The 13,193-nt window shown below is 43.3% G+C and overlaps 1 pseudogene across 1 annotated transcript in view; it reads right to left on the reverse strand.

Annotated features, from left to right (window-relative positions):
• The window catches only part of LOC146026378 (dimethylaniline monooxygenase [N-oxide-forming] 2-like), a 65,918-nt pseudogene that overhangs the window by 33,498 nt on the left and 19,227 nt on the right, over nucleotides 1-13,193 (reverse strand). Inside the window, exons 3-5 of the transcript XR_014454438.1 lie at nucleotides 10,203-10,350; nucleotides 5,262-5,302; nucleotides 2,817-2,979 (exon numbers count right to left, since the gene is read on the reverse strand). The product of XR_014454438.1 is annotated as a dimethylaniline monooxygenase [N-oxide-forming] 2-like (transcript). The remainder of the gene's footprint in view (nucleotides 1-2,816; nucleotides 2,980-5,261; nucleotides 5,303-10,202; nucleotides 10,351-13,193) is intronic.

Consider the following 13,193-nt stretch of genomic DNA (forward strand, 5'->3'; position numbering starts at 1 on the left):
TTTTTCCTTCTACTGGGATCAGGGGTTAAAGTGAGGGGGAACTCGGTGGAACTGAGTTCCCCCACCTGTAATGGTAGGGGGAACTCAGTTTCACCTCCACCATAGCCCTCAACAGTAATTCCAACAGAAAAGCCGGTCCCAGCGGCTTCCTTTTCTGGCACGGAGTATGTGATGTCATGCTGTCAACACTGCTGAGGTGAAGAATGAGATGAGAGGTAGCTGCTGGACGGAAAGAGACAGATATGTGTCATATGTCAGATATATAAAATGGGCATTTACTGTGGACATTTTTTGCTAGGGGTACTACTGCTGTGGGCATTATGTGTATAAGCAATACAACTGTAGGCATTATGTGCAAGGGATACTACTGTGTGCATACATGTAAAAGAGGCACTTATGTGTCATAACATGAATAAGGGGCACTACTTTGCCCTGTAACATGAATCAGGGTCACTACATGTGGTGTAATGTGAATATAATTGTGCTACTGTGTTGAATAATTTGAATTGGGAGTACTATTTTGAGATCACTGTCCCTTTATAAAGTATAAGAGGTATGGCACTAATTTCGTAGTTTGCATGGGGTGCCGAAAACCCTGGCAGTACCTGGGGCTCCACCTAATTGGGGGGAGGGGGGGTCCATGGCAAGGGAAATGAGTTCCATCACCTCTCTGGGACCACTTTAAGACCTGACTGAGATTAACTCAGCTGCATGAGAAGGCATAGCAGAACCGGATTAAACCTTTGGCGAGCACGGTTCACTATAGACAGGGTGGCCCCCTCCCATTTGTCATTACTGGCCCCAAACTGCACGGGAGAATATTACACTGTCAAAACACAGAGTAAAGACAGTATAAACTTGGTCAATGGGTACCTGCAGGGTGTGTGTGTGTGTGTGTGTGTGTGTATATGTATGTGTATAATTATACCACATGAAAAGCCTGTACTCTCCAAGTGTGGCTGTTGCTGTGTGTGTGCCTTCCTGTCCTCTTGCACTGTCCTGTCACCGAACCACCTGACCGCATGGAAAGCCGCTGGAAGTCCAGCACTGCTCTGTGGCACCAGCGGTTGTCTGTCACCGACGGTGTGTGCAGTCAGCTGCTCTGCAGATTGGAAATACAGACCGATCCGCAGCCGGTAATGGGGGGAAGGGGCTTCTCAAATAGGAGGAGGGACCTGGGGATACTTGCCCCCAGAGCACCACTTAACCAGGCTCTGGCAGTGACAATGGAGCGGAGTGGACATGGTTTTGTCCATATGTTAACACAATGTGCCCTACAATCAGGTCCGAATTAGGCCCAGACTCCGAGATAGAAAGTCTCACACAAATCAGCTTTATAAAGTCAGACATAATTAGAGCTGTGTTTTGGGTTGAGTTGTATTCAGCAGTGTTGTAAATCAATTACAAGTACATGAAATTAGAGCACATTTGCAACAAACAAACATTTTAAAAATAACTTCTAACTTTGATACTTTGATCTCTTAAAACAGGTTATGTACTCTACATGCTATTTTTATACATTTTTCCCTGTAAAATGTGAAATTACAAATGTACAGTATGCAGCATGCCTATATTCTATGTCTGTGCCTAATTACGTCTGTATCTGCATACCAAATTGTGTTACAATCTTTGTCATTAAAACTCTGGCATAACATTTTGTATGCAGATTGCACACACATATACACACAGAATATAGTTTTCAGTAGAAGCATGTACAAATAAGATACATTTTCAGGGTAAATATGTTCAACAGGTATGGAAAGTATGGTCGACCTAAAGATGGTCTACAGTCATTAGGTCGACACCACTAGGTCGACACACTTCTAGGTCAACATTGGACAAGGTCATTTGGTCGATTCAAGCATTAGGTCGACACGGTCTAGGTCGACAGCCAAAAGGTCAACATGGGGTTTTTCACAGTTTTTTTTACCCGATTGTCAACACAGTTGACATGGACAAAGGATTAAGGGCTCCGCGTCCCCTTGCTGCACTCGCTGCGCTCGCCATGCTTCGGGCACTATTTTATTCTCCCACCACGCCCTCATGGATGGTAGGGCATGAAATAGAACCTGTCGGCACATGGCGGCTCAAAAAAACCCATGTCGACCTTTTGAATGTCGACCTAGACCATGTTGACCTAATGCTTGTGTCCACCTAATGACCTGTCAACTTTGTCCCATGTCGACCTAGTCGTGGCATTGCCTGCTTGGGGCGACTGACATCGCACAACATTCAATGATTTCTCTCTGCTGCAACTGCAGGCAAGGGGATGTGTTCTCATACACATCCCCTCGTATGCTAGTGGGGGGCGTTTGGTGAGGCGGCAGGTGGAGCTGACTTGTTTGCTAGGCTGTGAGTATACGCAGCCCACCGAACAGGTCTGAATCAGGCCCTATATTTTTTATGTTATGGTTAAAAATATGAGCTGCCATCAAATCCCGGCCAGTAAGCGGTAACTCTGGTACTCTGGTGAAATGTGAATCCTGCATTGCCTCTGCGCTCCTAACCTGTGTAATTCATGGCATTTTTAAAAATATATTTGCAATGTAAATATCTGTCATTTGGACAACCACTGATATCAGTAGGGAAGTAGTAGTGGTATCATTGTGCTTCTGTGCGGTAACACCATTCGCACACCTCTCATTAATCTAAGGGCTAATTGTTGTGAATTATACTTAGTTTAGTTTAGTTGTGTTTTTATGTTACTCCTTTTATGGTGCTGCAAACAACTTGTGGCACTTTATAAATAAAAGTTGAAAATAAATCGGCTTTTCTTTATAATAAAATGTTGACTGGCTTTTGGATTTTTTCATTACCTGGGAAAGAATCTAGAGGCAAATAATGATCAAAATGATGCCCATTACAGACAAAAACAGCATCAAAACATTACGTCTTCTGAATACCGCCCTTCTCTGTGCGGACCTCCCATTGTCCTGTAGTGCAGAAATCGGAACTCTTTGTCACATCACAGACCTCAGTCTTAAAGAGAACAGAAACAACAAGGCTATGACGTATTGCTGACTACATTGTCAGTCAGCAGTTTTATTTACATAGAGTACATCCTTGATGTAAATACTTTCCTACGTTTTTGTCCAGGAACCGAGCAGACCCATGGATCCGGTGAAATGGGTTGTTATGGAGCTCAGCGGTCTAGGTACTAAGTTTCAGGGAGCAATACATTGGATGAAGTACCAGCCAATTAGCTCATAACTCTCATTTTTTAACCCTGCGTGTAACATGGCAGTTTGGAGCTGATTAGCTGGTACTTTATCTCTCTCCAAGGTTTAGTACATAGGCCCGCTCAGTGTCACAACTGGTGACAAATGTATCAATTCTGGACCTACCACCTACTGCCCGATACCACAAATGATGGTACAACTACAGTACTACCCACTTCTCAGTGGTCTCCAGGATCTCTAAAGCCCCATACACACGGGGGAGCTATATTGCTCAGCCATATATTGCTAGCAATATATGGCTGAGCAATATATTGCTCAGTTTCTCCTTTTCATCAGCGACCAGAGATGGTCGCTGATGAAAGTGAACCTCTGCCGGGGGAGCAGCATAGGTAATAAGCAAGCTCCTGCGACCAGCAATTAGAACGGGTCTGAAAATGGGAGCGCGCACCCGGCGATTTATCACCGGGGCACACTCCCATCACTGGCAATATGGTCACCTGCGACCATATTTCCAGCGATTTCAGCCCCTTTCGCCCCCGTGTGTACACAGCTTAAGAGTACATTGGCATACCGATCAGTGAGTACATGGAGTGGGCAAGGGTCAGATCGGGGATTGGGGGGGGGTTAGGTTTAGGCACTGGTTGGGAATTTAGAGTTAGGCTGAGGGGGGCAGGGTTAGGGTTAGGCTGCAGGGAGGGGGTTTAGATGTAAGCACTTAAAAAGGGGTGGTTAGGGTTAGGCTGTGGGTGCGGGGTTAGGTTTAAGCTGTAGGCATTAGGCACTAATATGGAAGATAAGTGTCAGGCGGAATGGGGGGATGTTAGGCTACTGAAAGGCAGGGTTAAGGTTACAATAGGTCGCATTATACATAAGTGGGAAATTAACACTATGTTTATTAGGTTACCAACCATAATCACTGAATGTATTTTATGGTTCAGCTACAGCATTTGTACCTATTTTAGCTGTTTATTGGGAATAGTGGACCTTTAATCAATATAGTTATTTTTAGAGTCGATTTCCTGTATTGAATTTTATATGATACAATGTTGTTTGTTTATATTAATAATATATTTTATTGCACATTTTATTTATCTGACTATTAAATATACATATTATATTTATCATAGATATTCCTTGTCAAGCCAGCTGTACAAAACTTCTATGTGGGTATTTGTGCTTATTGCGGTCTTCAAAATATTAATATGACTATATATTTAATATTAAATGACTATATGTTACTTGTTAACCTTAGGGGTCCTGGCCCCTTAACAGTTTGAAAGCAATCTTTATTAATCCATGGGCCCAGTGATGTGATAAGTCAATGGCTGTTTACGAACCCACAATGATGTGCATGGGCTCCATGAGGCTCCACCCCCTTCTGAGAGTGCATTCTAGCATTAGGAGCCAACAATGTTAGGAGGTACGATAAATGTACTAGCTATTCCCAGTCTGGCTGGATTTCTGAGTTGGTAGGCCCACAAAAATCTAGTAACACCTCTAGTGACCCTAACCCTCCCCTTCCACCAAGTTCCTAAACTTAAATGTCCCCTTTAGCAACCTAACCCTAACCGTCCTCCAAGTACCTAACTCTCGCCCTACAAATCATTATAAATCTTGAAAAACCATGTGTCATCCTTTCTTTGTGACCATTTCCATTTTGACCTTTAGACCCAAGTCCAAGTCCATTTTACTGTGAAACTTTTGACCCTGTTGTCCTATTTTCTGTCAACCATCTGACGTTAACCTACTGTATTGACTGTCTAGACACTGTCAAACGTTTTTGAGAGTGAGGCGGAAGATAGTTGGACCTAGTTATCCAATGCATCGGGTTAATAAAATAAAATAAAAAAAGTAATTAACCATTAGATTTTTATTTTAACTCTTTGCATTCCAACAAAATAGTTAGATTTGGGTGGAGCTAGCCTTTAAATATGTTTTTTATGTTCTTAAATCTTAAAATATATGACAAAGTAAGTACTTCCATGAACATATTACAGGTATTCCACAATAAATGTTCTATTGATACAAATATATATATATTAGTTGTTTAGAAAAAAAGGTAAAACTCACTAACAACCTCACCTTAAACTGAATGTGTTTCAGGAGTTTAAAGTGTTCCACATAAAGGGGGAAATTTACTAATATGGATTCGTATTTTAAAGTAGAAAAAAGTCGTATTCGTAGGGAAATAATCGTGAATTTCTGTCGTATTCGTGAAATGTTCATTTATCAAGTGCAAAATTCGTAGATTCGTGAAATTTGTATTGTCGGAAACATGTCATATTGAGATCGTATTCGTATTTTTAAATACGATTACGCATGTTTACGAAAAGTCTACACCATCGATAGAATACGCCTGATTTTTGCATTGGCTAGGCGTATTTTCACCATTTACTAAAAATTCGTATTCGTGAATTTGTAAAATCGGATTCGTAAACACCTACGATTCGTAAACAAACTCGTGAAAAAAAATACACCTTCCTTTGCAAGGTGTATTTTGAAGTGTCTTTCGCCTGCTTCAATGGGACACATGTGTTATCATTTTAACAATACATCACAGACCATTGTAATCCCAAATGTGTGCCTTATAAAAGCCAAATAACTACCTACAAACACTTCCTGACTTCTAGCATGGCAGACTATATGCTATATCAGGGTGCTTCAGTGTGGGCTTTGAGAGACCTGATGTCTTGGCAGTGCCAAGGAAGAAGACGACTCATGCGCTGTCTCAGGCCTTCACAAACTGCTGGCTGTGTTGTACTTTCTGGCATCTGGCAGTTTTCAACATGTCACTGGCCAAGGCATTGGCATATCTCAGCCCACACTGTCCAGGTACCTGACCCAGGTGCTTGAAGCCCTTCAGCCACATATAGATGCCTCAATCTGCTTCCCAAGCCAGTAGATAGAGTGGCATGATGTTAGGGTAGCATTCCATTGCATTGCATGCATGCCAAATGTGCTTGGTGCTATTGACTGCACACACATTCCGCTGAGACCACCTCGGGATACTGCCCGTTCCTATTATAACCGACATAGAAGCACAAGTACCAACGTGCAGGTGGTCTGTGATGCCAATCTTAAGATCATGAGTGTGTTTGCAGGCTACCCTGGCTCATGTCATGACTCCTATATCCTCGGCCAGTCAGTCCTCTTTGATGAGTTTGAAGCCGGATCAATGGCAGAGGGCTGGCTACTGGGTAAGTCTCTAATACTGTATAAACTTCTGTATGCGATACATAGGGAATTGATTACACATGTGTGTTTATCTCTCTGGCTTTTTGTGTGATTATGAATACATTATAATCTGTCTCTGTCTCCCTCTATAGGAGCAGATTTATTAAGCTTGGAGAAGAGATAAACTGGAGATAAAGCGGAGAAAAGGTAAAAGGAGATAAAGCACCAGCCAATCAGCTCCCAACTGTCTTTTTTCAAACACAGCTGATTGGCTGGTGCTTTATCTCCTTTTACCTTTTCTCCGCTTTATCTCCAGTTCATCTCTTCTCCAAGCTTAATAAATCTGCCCCATATCTCTCTCTCTATCTCTCTAAGGACCAGATGCACTAAGCTTCAAAAGTGATAGAATGGAGAGTGATAAACAACCTGCCAATCAGCTCCTACCTTCCATGTCACAGGCTGTGTTTGAAAATTGTCAGACAAGAGCTGATTGGCTGGTTGTTTATCACTCTCCATTTTATCACTTTTCAAGCTTAGTACATCTGGCCCTAAGACAGATGTCAACAAGGCACCACTACACACAGCTGATCAAATACACCTGTTACTGTTGTAAAGTCAGCTGTAACCAGTAGTTATGGTGACTCATACATCAGCTAAGTTGATCAAAGACATGGCCAGCAACTGACATCCTGGTACCAGCCAGCCCAGGAGAACAAGCCCCATACACATGTGTGAGAAGAACACACACTCATGCAGGAAAACATGCTGTGCTGTGGCCTGAGTTCATGTAACATTTGTAGTGTACAAATTGACTTTGTGTTAGCGTTGCACTATGCCTATTATTCTGTTATGATGGTAGTTCAATGTTTTCAACAACGTGGGTCAGAGCATGTGCAGTGCACGTGGGCCAGATGTAACATGTGCAGAGTCAGATACAATTGGCTTGGGCAGTGCCGGTGCAAGGCGCCGGAGCGCCCCAGGCGGGGGGGCGCCCCAGGCGGGGGGGCGCCCCGGCGCTCACCCGCTCTACGGGGGGGGGGTGGGAATACGGCCGCCATGCTGCTCCTGGGGGGGGGGGACACCACTCACCCTTAAGGAGGACCTCGGGTGACGGTCCAGCGAGCGAGCGGGCGGGCGGGAGGGAGAGCTCAGTCCCGATGCATGTTAATTGACATTTTCCTCCACCCGCACCGCGTACAGCCACTCAGCCGGGCAGCGCTGAGCACTTGGCTCACCCTCAGACGCTGAACGGCTGTACGCGTGGAGGAAAATGTCGTTAACATGCATCGGGACTGAACTGCGCACAGCGCAGTGAGCCCTCCCTCCTGCCCTGCTTCCAACCATTGCCTACTGGTGGCGCCAGCCCTGGGCTTGGGTGTGTGGAAGCAGAAATGTAAAGTGCTGTGTTTTTACAAATAAGTACATTATTTAGGCTGCACAGGAATTAAAAATCATAGAAATATATAAAACTGTTTATATCCATGTTACATCTGCCCCACCTGCACTGCACAAGAGTTTGAAAATGTGGATTGTGAAATTTTGGTGTGCTGAGAGCAGAATAAATGTATGTCCACTAATAACCCTTGAGCAGCTAAAGCCCACCTGAAGCACTCACACAGTGGGCCTTATTCTGGTTGGAGCGGCCGGGCCGTACGCGTACGTCCCGGGTTTTTTTATGATCTGCGCATGCGTACATTCGCTAATGCGCAGGCGCGACCACTCACCAACGCTTACGGACGGGTCTCTACGTGCGAAAAAACCTGTACGCGAGTGTACGGGTATTGGGGGCGGCATAGGGGCGTGAAGAGGGGAGCGGCCGAAATAATGAGGGAAAATGGGCGTAAATATGGGCGTACACGGGGGTGTGCACCAAAAATGAGCGGTGCTACTACCGCACGATCGACTAAGGCACCGTTCATTTCGGACACAAAACAGGCGGCCGCCAACCGCCACCTCAAACCACCCCTACAGATACCGCATGCCAGCGTGCGCCTGAGTTTGCTAATTAACGCTGATTCCTACTCAAACACATACACCTGAATGTAATAAGCAATGCTGCAGTCTATTAAGTCCAAACCATGATTTCACTACCTGCAAGCCACACACAGCACTCAAACACATTGGAAGCTTATCTTTCTATACTTCTCTACATTTAAAGGTTTGTTTAATTTAAGGTAAGAATCTTTTTAAGACCTGCTTATATATGCTAAGGTAGGTATTTGCTAAACAGTTAGACACATTCACTACGTGCTTTCATAGACTTTACACAGTAGCACACTCAATCTACACAAGTCGACATGTGTCAACGTGTTCACTCTAATACAAACATAGGTTTTGTATTTAGGATACAATAACATAAACCACATCTAACACCTACAAAGGATGTTTCAGCAATGTTTTAAGCCCATGACCACTATTTTGCACATTAATTAATTCAATCAATTAATTAATTTTCATAATTATAGTTGAAAGGCAAGATTTGCAGGTCCATATATATGAAGGGTATGTCAGCGTACACGGACGTACGCTCACTCTCACGAGCGGTGACATAAGCTGACTTTTCTATTGAAAACAATAGGGACCCGTCCGTGCAAGCTGGCGTACGCTCAGATCTCCGCAAGAAGGCGGTGGGAAGACGGACGAGAGACGTCCGTAAACGGCGGCGTACGCTCAGTTGTACGCCAGTTGTCGGAGTGTGAGGGCTGGCCCGTCCGTGTACGTTGGCGTACGCTCATTTGTACGCCACTCCCCTTCTACGTTGTTTATGCCCGTACGTATGCGGCTGAGTTGTGGGTGGACTTAACCCCAACGGCCGCGTGCGGCTAGCGTACGTTAATAGCGAACGTACGCACGTTTGGCCGCACCGATCAGAATAAGGCCCAGTAAAACATACATGTATGTGATTGAACCTGTGATTTCCTAAACAAGATCAGTGACGCACAGCATTAATACACATTCAATTAGCAGGTCACATGATCAATAAAAACTGCAGTTAGTGGGTATAATGTTTACAACACTGTAATATTGCAAATGGCTAAAACCAGGATGAAAAGCAGTAACCTTCTGGACTTTCAGAGTAGTGAAGAAATGATGTCAGCTGCTGCACTGATGAGCTGTGCAAACAAGGGTGTGTCAAATTAGGTGAGGAGAATCATTAATTCGTATTGAAGGTTATGAGCAGATATTATGTTATTGTCTGCATATATATATATATATATATATATATATATATATAGTTCTGTACACACTTACAGATGTTATGTCTGATGTAAGTGTTGGGAACAAAAATCTGGAAAAGTAAGGTTGGGAATTACAAGGGCAGAAATGGTGGCAAACGCTTGTAAAGAGTGATGAGTATTGTGGTTTGCAGTGTTTCTGCAGACCTAACCTGTGCTATTGTGTTGTAATGCAAACAGTGTGTGCTATACATTAAACTGAAGTTTTGGCGCCTCCACAACTTATATATGGCTGTGAGAGACCTCCCAAGTGTAAAACAAATACACCAATCACGATTCTGGTTTCATTTTCATAGTGATGCATGTGGAATTAAATACAATTTTTTGTATTTCATTTCACGAAAATTCGTAAAATATCCTGGTTTTTAAACAAACTTCCCTAGGACATTTGTATTTCAATTTACGATTCTACAAAAATACGAAACATTTGTAAAACAAAATACGAATGGCTACGACATCGAAAAATACGAATTTTTCAATTACGACTACATAGTAAATTAAAGCCCGGAACACGACTTTTTCTACAACAATACCATTCGTACACATTCGTAATCGGTCGTAGGTAAAATACGAATACGAATTTTTAGGTTTTCCATATTAGTAAATTTCCCCCAAAGTCTGAGGTACTCCAAGACCTTTGAATTGTGCAGGTATGTTGGGAAATCCGGTGGCATTGGGTAGTCTGTAAAACACATCATCTCCTTGGAAGTGTTGGTTACAACAGATCTGTATAAGCTTGCTCTCCCATCTTCCACCATGTCCTGTAATTTATTTATTATTTATTATTAACAGTTTCTTATATAGCGCATACATATTCCGCAGCGCTTTACGGAGGATATTTGAACATTCACATCAGTCCCTGCCCCAGTGGAGCTTACAATCTATATTCCCTACCACATGTACACGCACACAGGCATTGTTTTAGGGTAATTTTGTTGGGAGCCAATTAACCTACCAGTATATTTTTGGATTGTGGGATTAAACCGGAGTACCCGTAGGAAACCCACGCAAGCACGGGGAGAATATAAAAACTCTGCACAGTTAGGGCCATGGTGGGTATTGAACCCATCAGTGCTGTGAGATAGTAATGTTAACACTACACCATCCGTACTGCCCTGTAATTAGAATGCCATAAAACACATTGATGACATTTAAAAGTGAAAACATTTTATGATGATGCATTTGTAATGGTCATGTTTGGGAGACTGGAACATCTGGGCTGCTAGAGGAGTTTGTTACAAGGAGTCCACAAGTTAAACCCTCAAAGATAGCCTCATTGCAATGCTGACTACTAAAAAGCACAATCTTGAACAGAAACCAAAGGAAGTCAGACAACTGTCCCAAAAATAATCTTTTAGACATGAAACAGAAAACAACAAGGATGTGCTGATGAAACTTTGAACAGCAACAAATCTGCTCAGCAGTTCATAGGCACTTGCATCACATTTTATTAGGGTGTGCACTGCCAGAAAGGCATGTCTAGAACTGCCCATTGTGTGCCTAGAACCCCCTATGGCAGGGCTGGGCAATTGCGTCCCTCCAGATGTTGAGGAACTAAACATCCCAGGATGCTTTGCATTAGTTTTGCTATGTGGCCATGCTGAAACTGATGCAAGGCATGCTGGGATGTGTAGTTCCTCAACATCTGGAGGGCCGCAATTGCCCAGCCCTGCCCTATGGGCAGTATCTAGCAAAACCAATTGGGTGTGTCTGTAACCACTTGTGAGTGTATTGCGCATCTCTGCTTACAGTCATACCCCTCTCTCTGGGGTAAATTTGGGAGCTCTATTGAAGATGGAATGTGGCACGCATCAACCAATCAGGTTCTATATATTATCTTTGTACTAAATAAATAAGAAGTAGTATCTTCAATAGAACTCCCATCTTAGTCACTTTAAACCCCCCCCCCCCCCCGTCTCCAGATATATTGCCCTCTTTCACCAGCCTTCCCCACTTTCTGTCTCCAGTCTTACCCAGTGTCTCCCGTCTTGATCCCTCTATGTCTCCAGCTGGGTGTGTGGTCATTATGTCAACAATGTCTAGGTCAACAGTCAAAAGGTCGACCACTATTGGTCAACAGGCAGAGGGTCAACACATTAAAAAGGTTGACATAATTTGTTCATGATTTTATGTATTTTTTTAACTGACTTTCATACATTTCCATCACAGTGGGCATAAAGGGTGAATATAATAGTGCCTGAAGCATGGCAAGCGCAGCAAGGCAACCTGCCTAAAGCAAGGGAAGCCGTACACTAATATGGTGTCCATGGGGACCTATGTCAACACTGACAACCAAAAAAAAACCCTGAAAAACTCATGTCAACCTTTTGCTTGTATTGAGTTTTTGACCCTGTCTACCTTTTTTCAGGTACAAGTGAACATGCATAACCCCCGGGCGATCAGCAAGTACATGTAACCCCCAGGCAACAAGCATAGAAAGAACTAGCAAGGAGCATGTATCCCCTGACAAGGAGCATGTAACCAGTGTCATTGAACAAGAAACCCCGGGCAACAAGCAAGAAATCCCAAGCAATGAGCACATAGGGCGGTAAGTCCTACTAGGGGCATTCTGTGTGTAAGCGGCACCTCAGAGGGCATTATACATGTAAGCAGCACTGCAGGGGCCATTATGCAAGTAAGTGTCACTACAGGGGGTTATTATGCATGTAAGCAGCCTCCAGGGGAATTTTACATGTAATCAGCACCAAAGGAGTCATTATGCGTGTAAGCTACACTACAGTGGACACTAGGGGCCTTATTCTAGTTCACTCTTTCGGACAAAATCCTTCTTAGATGGACAAAACCATATGCACTGCAGGGGGGCAGATGTAAAATGTGCAGAGATAATTAGATTTGGGTGAGATATTTTGTTTCTGCGCAGGGTAAATACTGACTGCTTTATTTTTACACCGCAATATAGATCTCACTTTGAAGTAAAACCCCACCCAAATCTAATTCTCTCTGCACAAGTAACATCTGCCCCACCTGCAGTGCAAATGGTTTTGTCCATCTAAGAAGGATTTTGTCAAAAGGAGTGAACTAGAATAAGGCCCTAAATGCCTTGGGGGGGGCAAAATGGTTAATTACACCATTGCGTGTATAGCCTTACCTGAAAGTGCTGCGAATACTCGCGCCACAAGAAGAAGATGCAGAAAGCTGCATATTTTGACATGAAACCCCTGGCAGCAAGTAATTAAAGGCCTTGATGTGGGGCATAATTTGTAAAGGGAATTTTTTGCATGTGGGACATAAATATGGTGTCAGTGGCATAACTGTAGAAGACATAATATGTAATAATCATTACGGTGTGTGGCATAATGTGTAATGAGCATTACTCTGTGTGCCATAATGTGTATTGGGCATCAGGGTGTGTGGCATAATGTGTAATGTGCATCACAGTGTGTGGCATAATGTCATAGGGGCTTTAAAGTGTGTGGTATGATGTGCAATAGGCAGTACAGTGTGTGGTATAATGTGTAATGGGAATTATGATGTGTGGCATAATGTGTAAGAGGCATTACAGTGTGGGATAATGTTTAAGGGCATTACAGTGTGTGGCATAATGTGTAAGGGGCATTACTGTGTGTGGCATATTGGGACCATG

This window comes from Crinia signifera, chromosome 8 (assembly GCF_055691185.1).
Source record: "Crinia signifera chromosome 8, ASM5569118v1, whole genome shotgun sequence".
NCBI lineage: Eukaryota > Metazoa > Chordata > Amphibia > Anura > Myobatrachidae > Crinia > Crinia signifera.